We start from the raw sequence: 13073 nt of genomic DNA, 5'->3' as shown, positions 1-13073 counted from the left end.
ATTAAACTTGTTGGGCTGCAGTGGAGACGTCGACAGTCACCTCCACCAACCCCAGCTCACTTTTGTTGAATTGTTGTGTTGTAGTAGAGAAGTAGGTAGTCACTTCCACCAACCTCAGCTCACCTCTGTTGAAGTTAATCTCCACCTACCATCCCCATCCATGGCTATAATATGGAGATGTGTATGTGTGTGTAATAAATATGTGGTGGAGAATAGGGAGAGTAACCTGTGAGTATCACAAATTAAAATAAAATGTAAAGAACAGAGGAGGAAGAAGAAAAATGCAAAAAGGAGAGGAAGAAGAAGGAGTTGAGCAAAAAGGAGCTTTGGGCTTTCATCTCCTTGCCTTCTCATATTTTGTATAGAAGAATTGATATATAAAGGAAGGGAAAATAACAGAATTGCGGCCTCACATGTCCATACAAATGGGAAAAAAAAAAAAAGGAATATACAAAACAGAAAACAGAGCTAAAGCGATGCCAATTTTGTTCAAATCCATTCACATGGGATCCTCAACTAAATTCCCCCAACTTCCTTCTGATCTCTAATGCGATGCTGGAGTTTGAGCTAGAGCTGGAGTCTGAGCTGGCAAGGAAGGTTGACTTAATCCTTGACCATCCCCAATTCGTAATAGCCCCCTGCAAGATGGAGAGTAAACATTCTCTACTCCCATCTTGGACAGATGTGGATATAACAGGGAAGAGGGTATAGGTTTAGTGAACATATCTACAATTTGCGAGCTACTGTTGACATGCTAAGTAACTAAACTGCCATCTTGAATTATTATTTTTTTCGTGCATAAGATGAAAATCTAGCTCAATGTGCTTTGTGCGTTCATGGAATACTGGGTTTGCAGCAATATATAAGGCAACCTGGTTGCCATATAAGAGAGTGGCAGGTTGAGGATGAGGGACTTGGAGATCATTCAAAAGGTAATGGATCCAAGTCAATTCATAGCATACCATTGTCATGGCTCTATACTCTACCTCGGTAGAAGACCTGGAGATAGAGTTTTGCTTCTTGGACCTCCAAGAGATCAAAGAAGAACCAAGGAAAACACAGTAGCTAGTTATAAACTTTTGTCTATCAGGACACGAACCCTAATCACTGTCACTATAAGCCTTCAATTGTAAACTAGAATCTGAGGGATAGAGGAGACCTTGACTAGGTGCTCTCTTGATATATCTGAGAACTTTGTGTGCTGCATTTAAATAAGGGAGTCGTGGAGTTTCCATGAGCTGGTTGAGAAGTTGGACAGAATAAGATAGGTCTGGTCGAGTGATGGTCAGATACATTAATCGACCAAAAAGTCTTCTATAAATAATAGGATCCCCAATAGGTGGTCCCTCATCCTTTGACAACTTGAGATTTTGATCCAAGGGTATTTTAGTAGGTGTAGACCCAATGGTTTCGGTATCTGATAGAATGTCTAAGGCATACTTTCGTTGACAAAGATGAATTCCCTTTGCTAATCGTGCAACCTTAATGCCAAGGAAGTGTTTGAGCTGGCCAAGATCTTTGATCTTTAACTTTTCATTCAATGCTGCCTTAAGTTCATCAGTAGATCTCATGTCATTACTGGCCATAATTATGTTATCAACATAAACTAAATTTCAGTGAAGGAACCATTATACGCTCGAGTAAACAAGCTATAATCACCTCTAGATTGAGTGTAACCATGCTGGATGATGAAGGAAGAAAGCTTGGCATACTATTGCCTCGAAGCTTGTTTTAGGCCATATAAACTTTTATTGTTTCATTTGATGTGGGATAACCGGGTTGCAATTTTATGTACACTTTTTCATCAAGATCACCATGAAGGAAAGCATTGTTGACATCGAATTGATGTAAGTACAAGCCTTTGATTGCTCCCAATGTAACAACCCGAAAAATTTTAAATAATTTAAAATTATAAGAAGATAAAAGGGGAGGAGGAATAAGTTGGAAAAAGGGTGTGGCAACAAGCATTCGTCGACGAATGAATTGGTCTCGTCGATGAGGTTACGTATCTCATCGACGAGGAATTACCGATAAGGGTTTCTATAGACTGAAATTTGTTGACGAGTTGGCTGTCTCGTCGACGAACTGTGTACAAGACTCGTCGACGAATCGACGTGTCTCGTCGATGAATCCTTGGGAATAGAAAGGACTTTTCTTTCATTTTAGCGCAGAATTCTTGCATGCTCATCTTCTCTCTCGAGAAATTCGGCCATCCTCCCTTCTCTCCTTGATTTCGGGCCAAATTTCTGTCTATTCGACAATCTGAAGCTACCACGATGCTCCCGGAAGAGTTCTCTACAAATCTACTAGAGTGGATCGTTGGTGGAGCTAGTTGGGGATTCATCCCAAATTTAAGGTAAGGCTTTTTATGTAAAATTTGGTTTTACCTTAGTTGTAAAAAAATTTATATGCAAAGAAATACAGAAATTTAGTTCTAAAAAATATGGTTTTCAGGGCGTTGAACGGGGAACCCTGCGAGTGCAAGCTGATTATTTTAGGAGGCTTTTCAGGAATTAGGTAAGGGGAAATATTTTATAATAGCTCTTTAGTAATTATTAAAATAACTAATTTTGGGGGAAAATCCTACATATACAGGTATAATTTTTCTAAACTAAACTGATATTGAAAACACTGTTTTAATTATATAAGTACTAGATTGGGAAAAATTGTGTGGTTGAGACCATTTTTCTAATTAAATGATTGTGATTTATATGAAATGAGGAAATTGTTGAGATTGTGAATGTTATTTGACTAAAATTCTTGTCTGGTAGAATACACCGATTGGATTGTGAACATTGTTTGGTTAAAAATACTGGACAGTTGAGTATGCAATGGTATTTGCGTGGACATGGTTGATTGGTCAAGTTTGTGATTGATCTGTGGTGTGGTTCATGTAAATGACAATATAACGTTGGCAGTGGTATGAGGAGGTCGTTATATTGTACCTGGTATAACCGTCATATAACGTTGGCAGTGGTATGAGGAGGTCGTTATATGGACGTTTATACTGGAAGGTAACATTGGCAGTGGTATGAGGAGGTTGTTTACCTATTTATCATGAACGGGGTGTTTATTTTGTAATCTGTGTGGCTTAAGCAGTCCTGTGTGGACATTTATACTGTGCTTAATTAGTCATGTGTGGACGTTGATGCCGTAGTTGAGTAGTCCTGTGTGGACATTTATACTGTGCTTAATTAGTCCTGTGTGGACGTTGATGCTGTAGTTGAGCAGTCTTGTGTGGACATTTATACTGTGCTTAATTAGTCTTGTGTGGACCAGTTTTGTGTGGACGTTGATGTTGTAGTTGAGAAATCATGTGTGGACATTTATACTGTGCTTAATTAGTCCTTTGTGGACCAGTCCTGTGTGGATGTTGATGTTGTAGTTGAGTAGTCCTGTGTGGACATTTATACCGTGCTTAATTAGTCCTGTGTGGACCAGTCCTGTGTGGACGTTGATGTTGTAATTGAGTAGTTCTGTGTAGACATTTATACTGTGTTTAATTAGTCATGTGTGGACCAGTCCTATGTAGACGATGACGTTGTAGTTGAGTAGTCATGTGTGGACATTGATGTTGTGTGATTTGATCCTGTGTGGATTAATTATGATATGGGGGTATGTGTGAAATTCTGTGAAGCGATTGTGTTGGCTGTGTACGAATGTTAATAAATTAAGTATTTTGGGTAAAGTAGATTAGTCCACCCGAGAGCTTGCTCAAGAATGCGAGTACTCTGGTAGTTATTTATAGATACCAGGGTAGAGGGAAGCCACTTGTATGGGCGGGTGATCTTCACCATTCTCAGTGTCTTTACCTGAATACACAACTTGAGAGCTTACTGAAAAAGGTGAGTGCCCTAGTGTTAGCACTAAAGCAGAGGGAACTCACTTGTATGGGCAGGTGGATTTCCTTATTCTCGGAAAACTAATATTAAAATACTGATTGGTTATGGGTATGTGATTGGATGATAAGGACGTTGATACTGTGCGAATATGGGCATGATATTTGGCTTCTTGTGAACTGTGTGTGTAACGCCCCAACCTGGGTCTGCCAGGGAGCACCGCGTCTCTCCTCCTCCACCTGGCCCAGACAACAGGGGGCGGGCCTTATCAAACTAATAACTGACCCCACAAACCAACACGTGTCATTTTCAGTGTGTTTTGTCCTCACTCACACACTTCCTGAGAAAACTTCTCAGGTGATCACCCATCCCAAGATTGCTCCAAGCCAAGCACACTTAACTATAGAGTTCTTATGGGAAAGCTCCCGAAAAGAAAGGTGCACCTTATTGATATGGGTAGTAACATCTAATCATTTTAAGTCTTTCATCCATGGGGTATCACATTCTCTCCCACTTATAGAACGCAATGTCCTCATTGCGAACCCACATTTCCAAACCCAAGCGATGTGAATCTCATCACACTTTCGGCTGGGTGTTGACTCTGATACCATTTGTAACGCCCCAACTTGGGTCTGCCAGGGAGCACTGCGTCTCTCCTCCTCCACCTGGACCAGACAACAGGGGGGCCTTATCGGACTAATGACTGACCCCACAACCCAACACGTGTCATTTTCAGTGTGTTTTGTCCTCACTCACACACTTCTTGAGAAAATTTCTCAGGTGGTCACCCATCCCAAGATTGTTTCAAACCAAGCACACTTAATTATGGAGTTCTTATGGGAAAGCTCTTGAAACAAAAGGTGCACCTTGTTGATATGGATAGTAATATCTAATCCTTTTAAGTCTTTCATCCATGGGGTATCACAATCCAATGTAAAAATGTTTAATTTAATAATTAATTAATTTATCATTTTATATAAATGTAAAGACCCGAAAAATTAAAATGATTGAAATAATAAAAAAATAAATAAAATAACAAATAAATAAATAAAAGGAATGGCATGGGAAAAAGAATAAAAAAATTAAAATGAAAGAAATTAAATTAAATTAAGATAAATTAAATAATTAAATAATTAGTTATTAAATTAAATATTTTTACATTGGATTTAATAAAAAAAACTAAAAAAAAACTAATTGAAATAAGAGAAATATATATATATATATATATATATATATATATATAATAAGTATAAGTTAAAGTTATATATATATAAAGTAAAAGAAGAAAGAAGAAAGAAGAAGAAGAAGGAGTCAGAACAGAAGGCACCCCCCCCCCTCTGCAAATTTCCTGCGTGCCCGCGCCTCTTCGTCTCCGTCTCTCTCCTTCTCTTAATTTCTCGACGATTTTACGGCGGATTGAAAAATGGAAGGTGTCTTTGGATTCCTAACTCTACCACCGACATTTTTACTGAAGCAGATTTGTCGTGGGAATGACTTAGGCCCTACTCCTGGGGAAAGGTAATTTTTTTTCATTTTCTTAATTTCGCTTTAAATATGCGGTTAAATCGACGATCGGGTACCACAACGTGGTCCTAATCACGGTTGTCGTTATTTTGGTGTAGGTAAACTTACAATTAGGGTTTTCTAGATCCTACTCCAAAGTAAGAGTGAGATTTGAAAATTTTGGCTAAATTTAAGGGGATAATTATTTATTGGGTATTTAAGGGCCTAGGAAGTATTAAATAAAATTTTATTTAAGATTAATTTAATGAAATTAGGATTTTTGATTCAGGGTCCGGGTGAGTGCCGTAGGTATTTTTCGGAGTCCTTGTTGACGTAGTTCAAGAAACTAGGTAAGGGAAAAAAATATATATTAAATCAGAATTTTTATGAATTTAATGAAAAATAAATTGTGTTATATATACGTGTATATGTTTCGGTATTGGTTTAAAATGTCAACCATTTAAATTATATTTTTTCTGAGTTTAGGGCTGTTTATTAGATATGTATATGCGAAAATGAACTGATGAAAGTGGAAAAATATTTTCAGGGTAATTATGTAAGGAATGAAAGGTATTTTCAGTATATAAAAGTTAAAAGTTGGTTGGCTTATTTTACAGGCAATGTATGAATTTTATTGCTAAACTGTGTGGCATGAGATTCTGTGCAAATATATGTTAAATGTATGAGATGCAGGTTAAGTAAGTAATACATTGTGAATGAAATATGATATGAACTGTGCTGCTTGTGTGTGTTAATGCAACCATGTAAATAGAAGAAATATACTGGGTAAACAGTTGAAATATGCTGGGTAAAACAGCTAAAATATGCTTGGTAAAATAGCTGAAAGATACTGGGTAAATGTATGACAACTGAAAAATGCTGAGTAAAACAGCTGAAAGTGGTTGGGTAAATGTGTAACAGCTGAAAGTGGCTGGGTAAATGTGTAACAGCTGAAAAATGCTGGGTAAAACAACTAAAAGTGGCTGGGTAAATGTGTAACAGTTGAAAATGGTTGGGTAAATGTGTAACAACTGAAAGTGACTTGTTAAATGTGTAACAGCTGAAATATGCTGGGTAAAACAGCTGAAAGTGGTTGGGTAAATATATGACAGCTGAAAAATGCTGGGTAAAATAGTTGAAAGATGTTGGGTATGAAATGAAATGGGAAATGAATGAAATGGAAATGAAATGTGAAATGGGAACAAGATAAAATGGGAAAGAGTCGTTTAAAGTGAAATGCAATGCAATGTTAAGCCATAAATATGAACAAATGTGTATGATTGAATAATGATAGAAAGAATGATGTATTATGATATTAGAAGTATGTATGTACGTAGAACATGTTACGAAGGCGTACCTTTCGCCTGAGGGCTTGCCGAATAAGGCGAGTGCACTAGTAGCTACAAATGTGGTAGTAGCAGTATAACGTAATAGGGTGGAAGGAACCTACTTGTATGAGCGGATAGATTTCCTTATCCTTAGGGGCTTTGCCGATAAACTTTTGTATGAATTGTGTGAGTACGAGATCAATTTATCACTTGAAGGCTTACTGAGTAAGGTGAGTGCCCTGGTATGCTTTAACTGCGACCTTTGGGTTGCCTAAATATCAGAGCAGAGGGGTGCTACTTGCATGGGCGGGTAATCACCCCTATCCTCGGGTAATCTCGTGGGTTAAACATTTGCATGTGTTTGAATAGGATCGGAGAATGATTTCAAAAAATTGTGTTAACAATTTTTCAATGTTAAATATTATGTTGATTATAAACTCTTATTGGCCACACACTGTTTTAATATATTGTTTCTTCTCTTACTGAGATGTGTCTTACCCGAATATGAATTTATTTATTTTCAAGATTTCCTCGAGATCGAGCTTTGAGAGCTCGAGATTTTTATAACATTATTGGGAAATAGAAAAAGAAAATGGTATATTTCTATGTTAATTTTGGGGAATGTAAATATTTATGTTTTATGCCTTTATGTTTTAAGGCTATTGAGTAAGGAATGATAGTGAAAATATTGAATTGTTTTGGGAGTTATGTAGAAATATTGAATTGTTATGGAAATGCAGGTGATGGATGATTTAATATGGACTATAGTTAGAATTAGCAAACTCTAGTGTTATGTTATATGGAGATTATGATTATGTTTTCCGCTACATATATTATGAATTATGATTTATCAAGATATGATCAGGTATAACGCACCGGACCCGGATTTAAGGGTTTGGGGTGTTACGGTGTGTACTCTTGAGATGGATATTTTAATTGTATTATAAACACTTCAGCCAAACACTATTATAAATTATTTCTTCCTTACTGAGAGGTGTCTCACCCCGTCATATGTTAAATCTTTTCAGGTTACCCAGGTGATGGAGCTTAGATAGCTGCAGGGCGGGGTAGTTTTATGAGTTAAATATAGCAGATCGGATATGTATTTAGTTTATGTTCAATATATATTAATTCTGGATTTATAATATAAAGGATTAGGTTGTAATTTTTATGGATCAATGTATGTAAATATAGCACTCTCGTATTTTCTATTGAAGACATTTATTATTTCCATTGTGTGTATGGTATCATAGACATGTGTCGGTCTCTTAACGCACTTAGACCCACGTGGCAGGTCCGGGGTGTTACAGTTGGTATCAGAGCATAACGGTTTTGCGGACTTTAGGAGAATTAATACCAGAGTATCGGTTTGAATTGAATAAGGGTAGGAGTGGGTAGAATAGAGTATTGACATGAGTTTGAGGTTGTTTCGTAATTTGGAGGCAGAAATCCCTTGACGAACTTCTGTGATTTTCTGAATCAGTAGACGATTTCAAAAAACCACGGTAAATGTAACAACCTCAAAATTCCTACCATTTTTTGTTTATATATATCTGTGTATCTACATCCATACCTAAGCAGCGAGAACACATATTATATAACCATTCACATATATATACTATACAATACCATAATCTAGTATACACAGACCATAGCCATACAAAAATACCCCCGACATCATCTACTCAAAAATATACACAATTCTGTCAAAAACTCACCCTATAACTAGGGTAATCAAACTACTTTCTATCCGCGAGCCTGATCTACTCGCCTAACTGACTCACTTGAAAAATATTAAAGTAATGGGGTGAGTCGACGCTCAGTAAGTGGAAATATGCTATTACTAGTGTGTGACAACTAAGTTAAGAATACTTTTTAAATAGTAACTGAACTGTAATGCAATAAAAAATCTATAAAGCATATCTTTCTTTTCACAATTTAAAATATAACTGTATCATCTGTATTTTCTACTTTTTATACCGCTAATATCATACTATACTTATCATATACTGTAAAACTATATACATATACATATTTGTGCTTTATCCCTGGGACTTTGTACGTCATGATTTGACCCCTCATGACAGGGTTGTGCGGCCCGTAGGCGGGACTTCATTTGGTCGGCCCTCCAGATAAGTCAATATACTCTATACTACCTCAACCCAACCAAACTGCATCCACTCCTAAGCTCGGGACTGGCTACAACCTCGTCAAACCGGGCCCCCTCCACCAAACGAACTAGGGAGTTACATACTCTTCGAACACGGCTGACGGTACCTACACACTATCTGAGATATGTGGTTGCACTCTATCTGTATCTAGCAACGGTACCGTGCTCTATAATCTTTATCTGTATCTATCTGTAATCTTTCCTTAGGGATCTGATACTATATATATATATATACTTTTTTACTGTTTCCATCATGTTTCCAAAATTACCATAACTCTATCTTTCTGTACTGTAAATATTGTAATCTCTATATACTGTATCTGTAGCATCTTGATGCTACCTTTGTATCTCTGTCTGTATACTCTGCCTATATACTCTATCTGTATACTCTGTATGTTATGGTAATAGAAAACATGGCATGCTATAACTCTATATACACTATTCTATATAAAATTGTAATATAAATATTGATATGAGTAAAACTGTATGCATATATATGTATATATATATATATATATCTGTTTCATGAAACTATCCATATAAAAGTTGTATATGTATGTACATTTTTCTATATACTCTCTGTGAATATAAATCTATATTTTTATATTCAGTGTAATCTCATATACTGGAAAAACTATATAAACTGTATATACTGTCTATATCTGTGTATTCAATATAGTATGATACTTTATAAAAGCTATATAAATTCCTTCATCACATGAAAATCTACTCATGTCACACAAGCATTTAAACTCATATTCTGTAAATACTGTATAATAAACTAGTATAAATATGTGTCTATGAAATCTCTAATAGCATTATGAAAAATCCTAGCATAGCATATTTCCCTTACCTTAACTCTGAAAAGCCCTTATAAAACTCTGGCTCTATACCCGCAGGGTTCCTACCTCAACATCCTGAAAACACAATCCCCCAGAACAAAATATTAGTATTTTCTTACCTACAACATTTCTTATAACTAAGGGAAAGACAAATACTGAATAAAATGCCTTACCCTGAGATTGGGACGAAATCCAACTCAACTTTTCCAACGATCAGCTCCGGCGGACTTGTAAAAAACTTCGCTAGGAGCGTCGTGGTAGCCTCAGATCCTCGATCTGGCGAAAAACAGGCCCGAAAACGAAGAAAGAAGGAGAGAGAGAGAGAGGGGCGCTGAAATGAGATAAAAATTCGTGTTTTCCTTATTTATAGGGCCAGATTCGTCGACGAGACACGTCACTTCGTCAGAATCCTTCAGTAAATTTGTCGATGACTCCCTATATTCGTCGACGAAATTCAGGCTGCCACAAAACCTCTCTCGGTATTTTCTTATCGACGAACCCCTGTATTCGTCGACAAATTCCTTCATGCACTCGTCGACGAACCCCTATATTCGTCGACGAATTCTGGCAATTTCTTTGAAATTATTATTATTATTATTGTTATCTCCAAAATGTGATGTTGTCGACGAAGTCTACGGCCTCCTTCTGTTCATGTTCCTCTCTCTTTAATATTTAAATATCAATATTTTTCGAGTCGTTACATTCTCCCCTCCTTATAAAATTTCGTCCTCAAAATTTACTAGCTATATCCCCATCTATATACTCCATCATTCTGTAGAGGAAAAAGGGTTTACTTATTTTATTATCTGCCCTCACTTGTGGCGGACGAATATCGTGGTTACATTTACGTTCTGGGAAATTACATATATAAAATTAAAAACTATCTGCTAACTGAAATCAATACATGTACCTGCAAAAGAAACCTATCCAACTATTATACTTTACCTGAGCACCTCTATACCTCTTGGAACAACTATGGGTATCTCTGTCTAATCTACTTCTCGAGCTCCCAAGAAGCTTCCTCTATAGCTCCACAAAACTTTAACTAACTGTATTTCTTTAGTACGTAAAGTCTGAACCTTTCTGTCCAAAATCTATACCGGTACTTCTTCATACACCAAGGAATCCTTAAGCTCTATCTCTGCATAGCTGATGATGTGAGATGGGTTTGGGACGTATTTCCTTAACATGGTAACATGAAACACGTCATGAATACGAGCCAAAGCTAGCGACAAAGCTAGCCTGTAGGCAACTGACCCTATTCTCTCAAGTATCTCAAAAGGGCCAATACACCTAGGACTCAACTTGCCCTTCTTTCCAAACCTCATAACTCCTTTCAGAGGAGCTATATTCAAAAATACTCGATCTCCCACATCAAATTCTAATTCTCGGCGGCGAGTGTCTGCATAGCTTTTCTGCTGACTCTGTGCTGTATTGATTCTTTCCCTAATTAACCGGACTTTGTTGGATGCCTGTTGTATTATCTCTGGGCCCAAAACTTGCCTTTCACCTACTTCATCCCAGAAAAGAGGAGAAAAACATCTCCTGCCATATAATGCCTCGTATGGAGCCGTGCTGATACTAGCCTGATAGCTATTATTATAAGCAAATTCAACTAACGGTATAAACTGGATCCAACTACCTCCAAAATCAAGAACACAAGCACAAAGCATATCCTCTAGTATCTGAATTGCCCTCTCAGTCTGACCATTTTTCTGGGGAAGAAAAGCAGTGCTAAAAGCTAACTATGTGCCCATAGCCTCCTAAAAACTTTTCCAAAATCGTGAAGTAAACCGAGGGTCTTGGTCCGAGACTATGGATACTGGTACTCCTTGAACATGAACTATCTCCTGAACATATATCTCTACCAGTCTGTCCTTTTAATAGGGATGAAATGAGCAGTCTTCGTCAGACGATCTACCACTACCCAAATTGCATTCAATCCCTATCGTACTGGTGGTAACGTCGTAATAAAGTCCATCGAAACATGGTCCCACTTCCATTCTGGAATGAACAATGGCTGCAACTGTCCTGCCGGTCTCTTGTGCTCAACTTTAACCTATTGACACATCAAGCATTACTGAACAAATTTGGCTATTTCCCTCTTCATTCCACTCCACCAGAAATACTCTCGTAGGTCCCTATACATTTTAGTGCTGCCAGGATGGACCGTGTACAGGGATCTGTGAGCCTCCTCCAATATAGTCCTCATGATCTCAGCATCTGCAAGAACACATAGCCTAGTATGGAATCACAGAGCTCCGTCATCTAATATGCTGCACTCCTCACCCTAACCATCACGTACTCTAGCCATCACCGCTGCCAACTCTGCATCATCACCTTGAGCTGCTTTAATTCTCTCGTAAAGCGTGAGCTACACTACTAGACTGACAATAACTGTCTAAGGACTCTCCTCCACCAATTCTATACTGAGCCTCTCCAAATCCACCAAAATTGAGTGTTAAAGCTCCATAGCTGCTAATACGGATCCCCCTGATTTCCTGCTTAGGGCATTTGCCACTACATTTGCCTTTCCTGGGTGGTAACTAATCATGCAATCATAGTCTTTAATAAGTTCTAGCCACCTTCTTGGCCGCATATTCAACTCTTTCTGAGTGAAGAAATATTTCAAACTCTTATGATCCGTGAAAATATCGCACTTTCCACTATATAAATAACGTCTCCAGATCTTGAGAGCATACACCACTGCGGCAAGCTCTAAATCATGGACAAGATAATTCTTCTCATATTCTTTAAGCTGCCTAGACGCATATGCAATAACCCGGCCGTGCTGCATCAACACGCATCCAAGACCCTTCAAAGAGGCATCACTGTATATTACAAAACCGTCCTCCCCTAATGGAATAGCCAATACTAGAGCTGAAACTAACCACTGCTTTAACTATTGAAAACACTGCTCACAGTCATCAGTCCATTCAAATTTTACATTTTTTCTCATAAGTCATGTTAATGGACTTGATAGCCTGGAGAAACCATCCACAAAACGCCGATAATATCCTGCTAACCCCAAAAAACTCTTGACTTCCTAAACATTTCCTGGCCTCTCCCAATTCACCACTGCCTTTATTTTACTCGAATCAACTGATATTTCTGCTTCTAAAATTACATGGCCGAGAAAAATAATCTACCTTAACCCGAATTCACATTTCTTGAATTTTGCATATAATTTCCTTTCTCTTAATATCTGCAACACCAGTCTCAAATGATGCTCGTGGTCCTCAAAACTCCTCGAGTAGACCAGTATATCATCAATAAACACAACCACGAACTGGTCCAAATACTAGTGGAACACCCGATTCATTAAATCCATGAAAATAGCTGGTGCATTAGTCAACCCAAATGGCATCACTAAAAACTCGTAATGCCCATA

Source organism: Malania oleifera, chromosome 4 (assembly GCF_029873635.1).
Source record: "Malania oleifera isolate guangnan ecotype guangnan chromosome 4, ASM2987363v1, whole genome shotgun sequence".
In the NCBI taxonomy this organism is placed as follows: Eukaryota; Viridiplantae; Streptophyta; class Magnoliopsida; order Santalales; family Ximeniaceae; genus Malania; species Malania oleifera.
The sequence above is the reverse complement of the archived record's forward strand: the minus strand, read 5'-3'. Positions refer to the sequence as shown.